The following is a 9,792-nucleotide window of genomic DNA, read 5'->3' on the forward strand; positions in this document are numbered from 1 at the left end:
GATTCCAAGAGATGGAAGGTGCTGAAACACTCTGGGCTTTCTAAACATTTTAAAGGAACAAACCAAACTTTGTTCTAGGATCATGTTTTGTGCAGAAAATATCTGCTGGGATCAGAACTTCAACTGAGAGTCGCGGGGGATAGTGGGAGAGAGAGAGAGTGGAGGGAATTTGGATAAAAGTGAGAGAGAAAAGCAGTGGTGATACAGCTAAGAAAACATCTGGAGATATCTATCTACATAGATAGATAGATAGATAGATAGATAGATAGATAGATAGATAGATAGATAGATAGATAGATGATAGGTATCTCTCTCTCTCTCTCTCTTATATATATTTTTTCATTTTCTGAAAATAGTAAAAGGAAAACCCCCAGAGTAGTGTTTTAGGAAAGTTATCCTAGCTTACTTTTTCCTCCTAAAAGTACAAAAAAAATCTCTCATTAAAATGAGCAACAGGAAATGATCATGAGCAAATCCCACACAAAGTCACTCTAAGAGAAAATAAGTTACAGAATACTGTCTCTAGAGATAACGAAGGCATGCTAGAAAGACATGCCCATAAAATAGATACAACATGTAATCTAATATATTAAATGAACTAAAATAAAGAAAAATGATGTTATAACAGAACAACCCTAACAGGATTATATTCTAATAAGCTTAGAAAAACTTAGAATGAGGTAACTGAGAAAAGGAAGATTTAAAAAGAGAAGTGACAGAACTCAGAAAAAAATAAGAAATAAAAAATCATAATTTTATAAGTGAAGATTAAACCAGAAGGGACATGTTTCAACTATCTGCTGCTACATAAAGAATTAAGCCAAAATTTAGTGGACTAAAACAACAATTGTACCAGGCTCATGGATTCTGGCCTTAGCTGAGATGACTTGAATGGCTGTGGGCTGAGACAGCTGGCAGTAGAAGGTCTACTTCCAAGATGGCTTCTTCAATTATGTATCTGGCACTTGCCCTGGATGGCTGGAGGGCAGGTTCAGCTAGGTCTGGTGACTGGAATGATGACAGGTGGCCTATCCAGCATAGCATTCTCAGGGTAGTCAAGCTTTATACATAATGGCTCAAGTTTCTAAGAGTGAGTGTTCCAAAGACCAAGGCATACCGACTTGGCTTTTTCTGACCTAGCCGTGGAAGTCGTGTAACATCACTTTCACTGTGCTCTGTTAGTAAGATCTATCACAGGCACATACAAATTTAAAGAGAAGAGACGTCGATTCTATCTCTTGTTAGAAGGTGTGTCGAAGAATTTTGTCTATTTTCTCAGCTTTATTAAAGTATAATTTACATACAATAAAATTTAGCCATTATAACTGTGCAGTTTGATGATTTGGGGTGATTAGATACAGTCTTATAACTACCAGCAGTCTAGATATAGAACAATTCCCTCACCTTCAAGTGTTTTTATATGCCTTTCTGTAGCCATGTTTTAAAACCACCACAGAACCTAAATATGAATGGACTCCAGTTTCAAAGGATAAATAACTTTTAAACAAAAAAGAAATGGAGAAAACGAAAAATGATTTAAGAGAAAATGGTGTGCTCTCTCTCTCTCTCCCCTGCCTCCACACACACACACAAAGATACACATATATACATACACACGTTAGGCAAAGACAACCCAACACATGTGGAATAGAAATCCTGAAGATGAAAATCAAACAACATACAAAACATACAAAAATGTTTAAATTAAGAAAAATTTCTCAAATAAAACAGACTTTAAGCATCATAGTGAAAGGTATATCTCATATCTAGGAAAAAGCAACCTACAACAGCCAACATTCTAGTAAAACTACTGGACTTCAAAGAAAAAAAAATTGCAAAAAAAGACAAAGTCACTTATAAGGGAAAAAAGTCAGATTGCCAGCAGACTTTGAACACAACACTTTATGTCAGATGATAACGAAGCCACATATTTAAACTACTCAAGGAAAGAAACTGTGAGATAAGGATTTTATAGCAACCAAACTGACCTTCGAATAAAAAGGCACAGACGCACTGTTATGAACATGCAAAAAACTCAGGGAATATTTTCCCATGAGTCTTTCCTGAAGTGTCTATTAGAGAATGAGTTTCAAAAACAACAACAATAACAAAATGATTAGAGAAGTACCAGCATAAAGACTGGTGGTGAGCATTAAAGATATATTTTCCTGTAGAATTAAGATTAAATAATGGTTCTTAGGAAGAGAAAACAACACGAATGACTTTATGTTCTGACAATGTAAATAGAATACAACGATCAAAAATGAGGAGAGAATGGAGAACATATATAAACAGTTAAACAGACTTGCAAATTGCCCTGTAGGTTTTAACTGAAAGTAAAAGGCTATCACTTTAAATTAGACACTGAGGAGCTGGTGTGGAGGAGGAAGAGGAAGTTACTAGATAATTTTAATATTGCACATGGGAAGAGGGAACCAAAGGACAATATATCCTGAAAAAGAAGAGACTAGGAGTATAAGTTTTAGAATTAGTATAAAGGTAACCATTGGAACAAACATACAAACTTACCTAAATTCAAAAAACATACCCCCCAATACAAAAGAGATCAAATAAAATAAGCCATAATATAGACAAATCTTATATTTCTAAAAGACATACTTAAAATATGAAACGTGATAAAACTTTTGAGGCCAGCATATCAACAGTGTTGACAGGAATGAGGTGATAGCTTATCATGGTTTTGATTTGCATTTCCCTGATGATGAGCCATGTTGAGCACCTTTTCAAGTACCTGTGGCCATCTGTATGTCCTCTTTGGGAAAATATATATTCAAGTCCTCCGCCCATTTTGTAATCAGACTGTTTGTTTTTTGCTATTGAGTTGTATGAGTTCTTTATATGTTTTATATTAAACCCTTAACAGATATGTAAATATTTTCTCCCGTTCAGTAGGTTGCCTTTTCATTTTGTTGATGATTTCCTTTGCTGTGCAGAAGCTTTTTAGTCTGATATAGTCTCACTCCATTTTTATTTAGGTTTGAAATTTTTTATAATAAAAAGTAAATGTGTTTGCGTGTGTGCGAGCACGTGTGTGTGAGCGTGCGCACATGGGTAAAATAAAATAGAGTGGATTAAAGTTCTCCATAATAGTATTCGATCTGTTTTCTTGGGTGAAAAAAAGTGTTCCCAAGATTATGCATGGCATACAGCTACACCATGCATGTGAAGGCCATCTGTTGCATGTAAGATATCTCTGCTCTTTTGCCATCTGATTTTTTCCCCACAACACGATATATTGTGGACGCGTTTTCATTTCCATACGTAGAGAGCTACCTCACAATTTTAACGGCTGCATCGCCTTCCATTGTATGGAAGTGTCATAATTGGTTTAATTACACCTCTATTGATTCATATTTGGGCTGTTTCCAAATGCTCATTAATATAAACAAGGATTGTGATAAACGTGCTTCCTCATACAACGCTTCACATTATGTGGTTATTTCCTCAGGATAAGTTCCAAGAAGTGGGACTGCTGGGTGAAAGAGTCATTAAAGATTTTTAAAGCAGACCTTTGAAAAGATGAGGCCCCCTGCGCCAGACCTGGCTGAGTGCCTAAGAGTCCTGTGATGGCTGCAGGTCCTAGGGATTTGATCCTGTGGCCACCAAATGCAGAGCTCCCTAATTCTGAACAGAAAAGACTCCTACTCCAGATTCTGACTCAGGAGGTCCGCAGTGGAGTCCAGGAATGTGAATTTTTAAACAAACTTCTGGCTGATTCTGATACATGTGGTCCAAGGTCACATTGGTAAATGAACACTTATCAGTTCTGTCTCCTCATTGGCCTCTCCTGAAAAACCCTGAAAAATATTCAAGCCTAGTGTAATCCTGGGAAATTTCTTTTTCAGCAGATCCGAGATAGGGCTAGTACATGAATATACTGAATATGTAGATGAATGCATGAGATCATATCATAATACATACTGAGATTTCTTTCATGCAGCCTTAAATTTTTTCCTCGTTCTGTGTTTTCTTGCCTCCTTCCTTTTCCTTTCCTTCCCATCTCCACCTCATCCCCATCCCAGGCAACCTGTGTTAACGACTGTTGTTAAGCTTCTTTGTTAATATGGTTTTCTCCATGCTGATTTAACATATGCAAAAATACTATGCATTACATATGCGTATCAGCCAGAGTTCTCAGCGAGTAGCAGAAACCAATTCTGGCTGATTTAAGCAGAAAGGAAGTCTCTTAAAAAGATACTGAGTAGTTCACAGATTCCATGGGTGGGTTTGAGAAACAGCCGGAAGGCCACACCCCAGATCCTGTGTGTACATATTGCTGCAGCCGGGCACCACGGCACTATCTCGGGGAGGCAAATGCTTTTCCCATCAAAGCAGGATGGCAGCCTTCCAGGGAGGACAGCAGGGTATTAGGTGCCTTTCTTTACCTCCCAGTCACAGTTAGTTATAAATTCGATTATGTTCTGACTTTTGACTTTCTTAACGCTGCTGGTCCCCTCAAAGGTGCTGTGATTGCCCTGGTCCCATTTCTGCTTCTGTCTCTCTCCCTTTCTCATGTTGTGCTGACTCTGTGATCCCCAGACTATTTAAGGCCAGAGTTTTGAGGATGACTGAGAGGGCCATCTTCTACCAACTCTGTGGGCTTCCTGAGATGTGGCACTTGTCTGCTTCAGGTTCTGCAAGAGACTGGTGTGCTTTGCAGAGTGCCAGAGGGAACCTGAGCTTTAGGTGCTGGGAAGAGCAAGTCTGCTTATCAGGAGCTACCTGATCTAGGAAGAGTTGACAAGGCTTTAAGGTGGCAAAACTCATAGTGCACCCTGGCTCCAAAGTCTCAGCACCTATGGCATTAGCCACATTTTTCTATGGTTACTTCATGCACTGCTTTGAGGCATGTAAGGATGCATAGTTGTCAGAGCTGCATTTTTGTTAGCTGGCTTTTCTTATCCTAGAAGTAACACAGCTCATAGTTACTGACCTGGCCACTGTCAGCCTTTCTGAATCAATACCAGGAGTTCAGAAGTGGACTTAAAAAAGCAAATTTTGGGCACAACAATCAGAAGAGGAAAATCTTGGTAAAAAAAGGCATTTCATTTTGTCTGTGAGACCACTTGGGAGTCGTCTGGGATAATAATTCCTTGCAGGCGATAGGGAGAGGGCATTTCTGTATAAAGAATGTAACAACCACGTCCAAGTTTCTTATATCATGTTCAGGAACACAGAGACATAGCATTAGGTCCTCCAGGAAGCAGACAGTAATAAAGTTAGAAGTGTAAGAGATTATTTACAGGCGTGATGCCTGTAGAGAATAAAGGTGGAGAAGGAGCAAGAGGAGGCAGGAGAAACTTCAGATTGGCATGCGGATCTGACACCCATGAAAGGAGAGGGGATGAGGAAGGACTGGCTATCAAGAACCTCAGACTCTGGGGCAGCTTTGAGAAGCTGTCAGTCCAACGGGGAGCTCCAGCACCAAGAGCACCCAGGAGGAATTCCACATGGGGCAGGAAGGGCAGGAATTAGTACCCCTTCCATGCTCAGTCATTGTAGGGGGTGGGGCCACCCAGGAAGAGCATGAGCTTGGCGCTAACGCTGCGGAGCACCCCATAGGTGCTACAGCCAGAGGCTGTCAGCGAACTGCTCTCACAGCCAAATCAAGTTCTTTCTTGAAGGGAGATCCAAGTGGCATACCTCCATGGCTGCTATAACAGGTTTTAGCAATGTTTCCATCAACAAATGTTATAATTTTTTAATTAAACCCATACACTATTTCATAATCATTTTAAACATGTAGAAAATAGAAAAAGAAGAGGAATTGCTTTTATCCCACTAGAGATTTTCTAATAAATATATCATATTTATTTAAAATAAAATTTTATTTAAAATGTACATAGATCATGCTCTATGTACATTTTAAACATTTTTTGCTGAAAATGTATTATGAATATATTCATATTCCCTTTAATTTACATAAATCTATATATTTTCTAATGGTTGCATAGTGCTCTTTCGTATCTGTTCAAGTGGTTTCCTATGGATAAACACTTTAGATATTTCACATTCTTTGTAACTATAGACATCACTGTGGCGACAATACTGGTACGTGTGTTCTATTCTTAGAGGTCTCCAGGGATTGAAGAGCCTGCCTCTGTGACTTTCTCTGATACTGCATTGTCTTGATAGTTAAGATATTGTCCTACCCTGGGGCTCCCTTGAAATGTTGCCAAGAATGCAGGAGTTCAAAAAGAAGGACCCCAAGAGAAAAGCAACTCTGCCAGGTGGCTCTGAGGGCCCTTGAGGGACAAAGAGCTGGGTTGGACTTCATGGCTCAGGGAAACCAGATTCCTTTTCCCCTGGTGCATTTCTGCCAGGGATCATGGTCCCATGGAGCTGTTTATTATGTTTTGTTGTCTTGTTTTATGCCCACCTGCTGCTTTCTGAGATTTTGTTCCCCAGTTCCAAGGAGGAGAATTAAGGGAAGAAAATTCTCAGAGATAGAAGGCCATTGGCAGAGTTGCAGCATGGTAAGAGTGGCTTTCCTTAGCCTTCATCTGGGAACAACCTCCATCTAAGTCCAGTGCGAACATTCAATTTCCATGATGATTTGCAGGCAAGCTCCCATGGTGGAGCCCCAAGAATCATAGTTCTGTCCCTCAAAACTTCTCAGGCACCAGGGCAGAAACCTGGCCCAGGCACCAGCAAAGGGGCTGGTGATAGGGTGCACCTGAAGTTGGAGATCTGAAGCCAAAGGGAACTGGAAAGTGAATACAAAACTGGACTCTGCTGTTCTTTGTTTTCTTACAAATGAACTTAATTTCTGTATCAAGTCCCATTCTACTGCTCTTATAATTCTCCTCTCAATGATTTCAGGAGTTTTCCCTTCCCCTTCTCCCTGGGGTTGGAACTAAGTTCTTGGACTTACATAGCATCAGGTGGGAAAGTTCTTACTGGTTCTCAGTCTTTGTTCTATGTCCACCCGACATCTGCTGAGCTGAAAAGTCACCCCTGCTGACCCTGCACAGATGTCCGCCGAGACTTGTACGTTCCCCATCTGCCAGGCAGACCACCATCCATGCTGGTCACTGTATCCTTCTTGCTTTCCTGGGTTTTCTAAGTTTTCTGCTTTAAACATATGCTGCTTTTGAAATCAGAAACAAAAAGGTTATTAAAATATCATCCTTTAAATGTGTCTTTAGTATTGCTGATGTGACTTTTTTGTCTTAAAAGTGTGGTTCTGGGGTGGGAAATGGGCAGGATTTGGAACAAGCTCAGGATGAAGGTTATCAGTTGTAAGCAAAACTAGAATATTTTAATCTGTAATAGGTGCAAAGCAAAGCCTCAAGATGTGTTTATCAACTTGTTGCTGCAGAGTCTTGGGAGATGCTCTGGCTCCACAGAGGAGCCCTGGATTTATGTGCAGGAAGGTGTGATCAAAATGTAATTGAGAACAAACAAAGCTACCCTTCCCTGTGGCTTCCTAACCCACCACACTGAAGCTGGGCTGCATTATAGGGCAATGCATCAAATGGAGGCTGGATCAGAGGAGCATCCTGCCTTCCAGGAGACCCTGACTACAAATATGCAAATATACAAATGTACTCCCTCCTTCCACTCCATCTAAATGGGTTCCTAGTTTGGAGATTATGGTTACTAGAGCCCAAAACACTTTTTTTATGTGTTTCTGACATTGTCCAGAGGAGAGGATGACCTGGCTAGTCCACATAAATATTCTGATTCTCTTGGTTGGCCTTAGTGTGGAAATGGGTCTTTAACTGATGGTGTTTGATGATGACACTGTCCATTAAGATAAACCCACCTATCACAAACCTTTCTAGAAAGCAATACGGCAATTTGTATCAAGTCTTTAAAAAGTCCATACCTTTTTAAAAAATACATATAATAGACAATTAGTTGCTCATATTTACATTGTACAATTCAACATGAGTTTTTTTCAATTATAGTTGGCATACAATAACATACCAGTTTCAGTTGTATAGCATAGTGATCAGAGATCCACATAACTCACAAAATGATCACTCCACTAAATCTAGTACCCCTCTTCCTCCTTACATATTTATGACAACATTATTAACCATCTTTCCCATGCTACACTCTACATCTCCACGTCTATTCTGCAACTATCCATTTGTACTTCTTAATCCCTTTGCCTTTTTTCACCATCCCCCAAATCCCTTCCCATCTAGTAGCCCTCAAAATATTCTCTGTATCTATGAGTTTGTTTCTGCTTTTGTTGCTGTTGTTGTTTATTTTGTTCTTTAAATTTCTCATGTATATGGAATCATGTGATATTTGTCTTTCTCTATCCAACCCATTTCATTCAGCGCAATATCCATCAAGGCAATATCTTTTTCCATCCCCTTCCTTTTAGTCTATGTCTGTCTTTTAATCTGAAGTGAGTCTCTTGTAGGCAGCATATGTAGGGGTCTTGTTTTCTTATCCATTCAACCACTCTATCTTTTGGTTGGAGCACTTAATTCTTTTCCATTTGAGGTACTTATTGATAGAAATGTTGTTATTACCATTCTTTATTCTTGTTTTTGATACATATTTTTTCTTCTTAAAGAAGTTCCTCCAACATTTCCTGTAATACTGGCTTGGTGTTGATAAATTCCCTTAGCTTATTTTTTGTCTGGGAAGCTCTTTATTGTCCTTTGACTCTAAATGATAGCTTTGCTGGATAAAGTATTCTCGGTTGTAGGTCTTGGGTTTTCATCACATTGAATATTTTGTGCCAAGACCTTCTGGCCTGCATAGTTTCTTTTGAGAAATCAGCTGCCAGTCTTATGGGTGCTTCCTTGTAGGTAACTAACTGCTTTTCTCTTGCTGCTTTTAAGATTCTCTCTTTGTATTTAACCTTTGGTATTTTAATTATGATGCATCTTGGTGTGGGTCTCTTTGGGTTTCTCTTTCTTGGGACACTCAGAGCTTCCTGGGGTTGTGTATCTATTTCCATCACCAGGTTAGGGAAATTTTCATCATTATTTCTTCAAGTAAAGCGCTTCAGCTTCTTGTTTCCCTCCAGGTACCCCTATGACCTGGATAGTTTCACATTTAGTTATGTCCCATAGGCTCCTTAAATCATTATTATAATCTTCGCTTCTTTCTTCTTGCCATTCTTACTGAGTATCCTTGGCTTCCCCATACTCTATATCAGTGGTTCAATTCTCTTTATCCACTCTGTTGATTCTCTCTAACATAATGCTTCACCTCAGATAATGTGTTCTTCATTTCTGACTGGTTCCCTTTTATAATTTCCATTTCCATTTTTATGTTTTTTTATCTCTTTGTTAAAGTTCTCACTGAATTCATCTACACTTCCTCAAAGTTCCTTGAGCATCTTTATAACCAGTGTTTTGAACTCTGCATCTGTTAGATTGTTTGACTCCATTATTCCTGGACCTCTGTTCTGGTTTCTGCTTCTTTGTCTTCCCATTTTGGCTGCCTTTCTGTGTCTGTTTCTATGTATTAAGCAAAGCTCCTAAGTCTCCCAGTCTTATTAGCGTAGCTTTGTAAGTAGGTGTCCAGTGTCACAGTCCTGAGGGGAGTTCAACTGCAGGCCAAGTTTAGCCCTAGCCTGTGCCACTTCAGGGCCACCTGTTAAGATTCAGCAAGCAATTCACAGATGTTGTGCTTATAGTTGCCTCAAGAGACCACACCAGAAACCGAGGTCAGCTGCCACCAGTGTGAGTCTTGGAGCTGCTCAGCAAGTTTCACAGGACTCAGGAGGACACACCTGAATGTGGCTTGGGTTAGGCCACAAGTTGGAGGAGGCGGGGTTTCAGGGAATCCTCTGGGTGA

This window comes from Pteropus vampyrus, unplaced genomic scaffold (assembly GCF_000151845.1).
Source record: "Pteropus vampyrus isolate Shadow unplaced genomic scaffold, Pvam_2.0 Scaffold10, whole genome shotgun sequence".
In the NCBI taxonomy this organism is placed as follows: domain Eukaryota; kingdom Metazoa; phylum Chordata; class Mammalia; order Chiroptera; family Pteropodidae; genus Pteropus; species Pteropus vampyrus.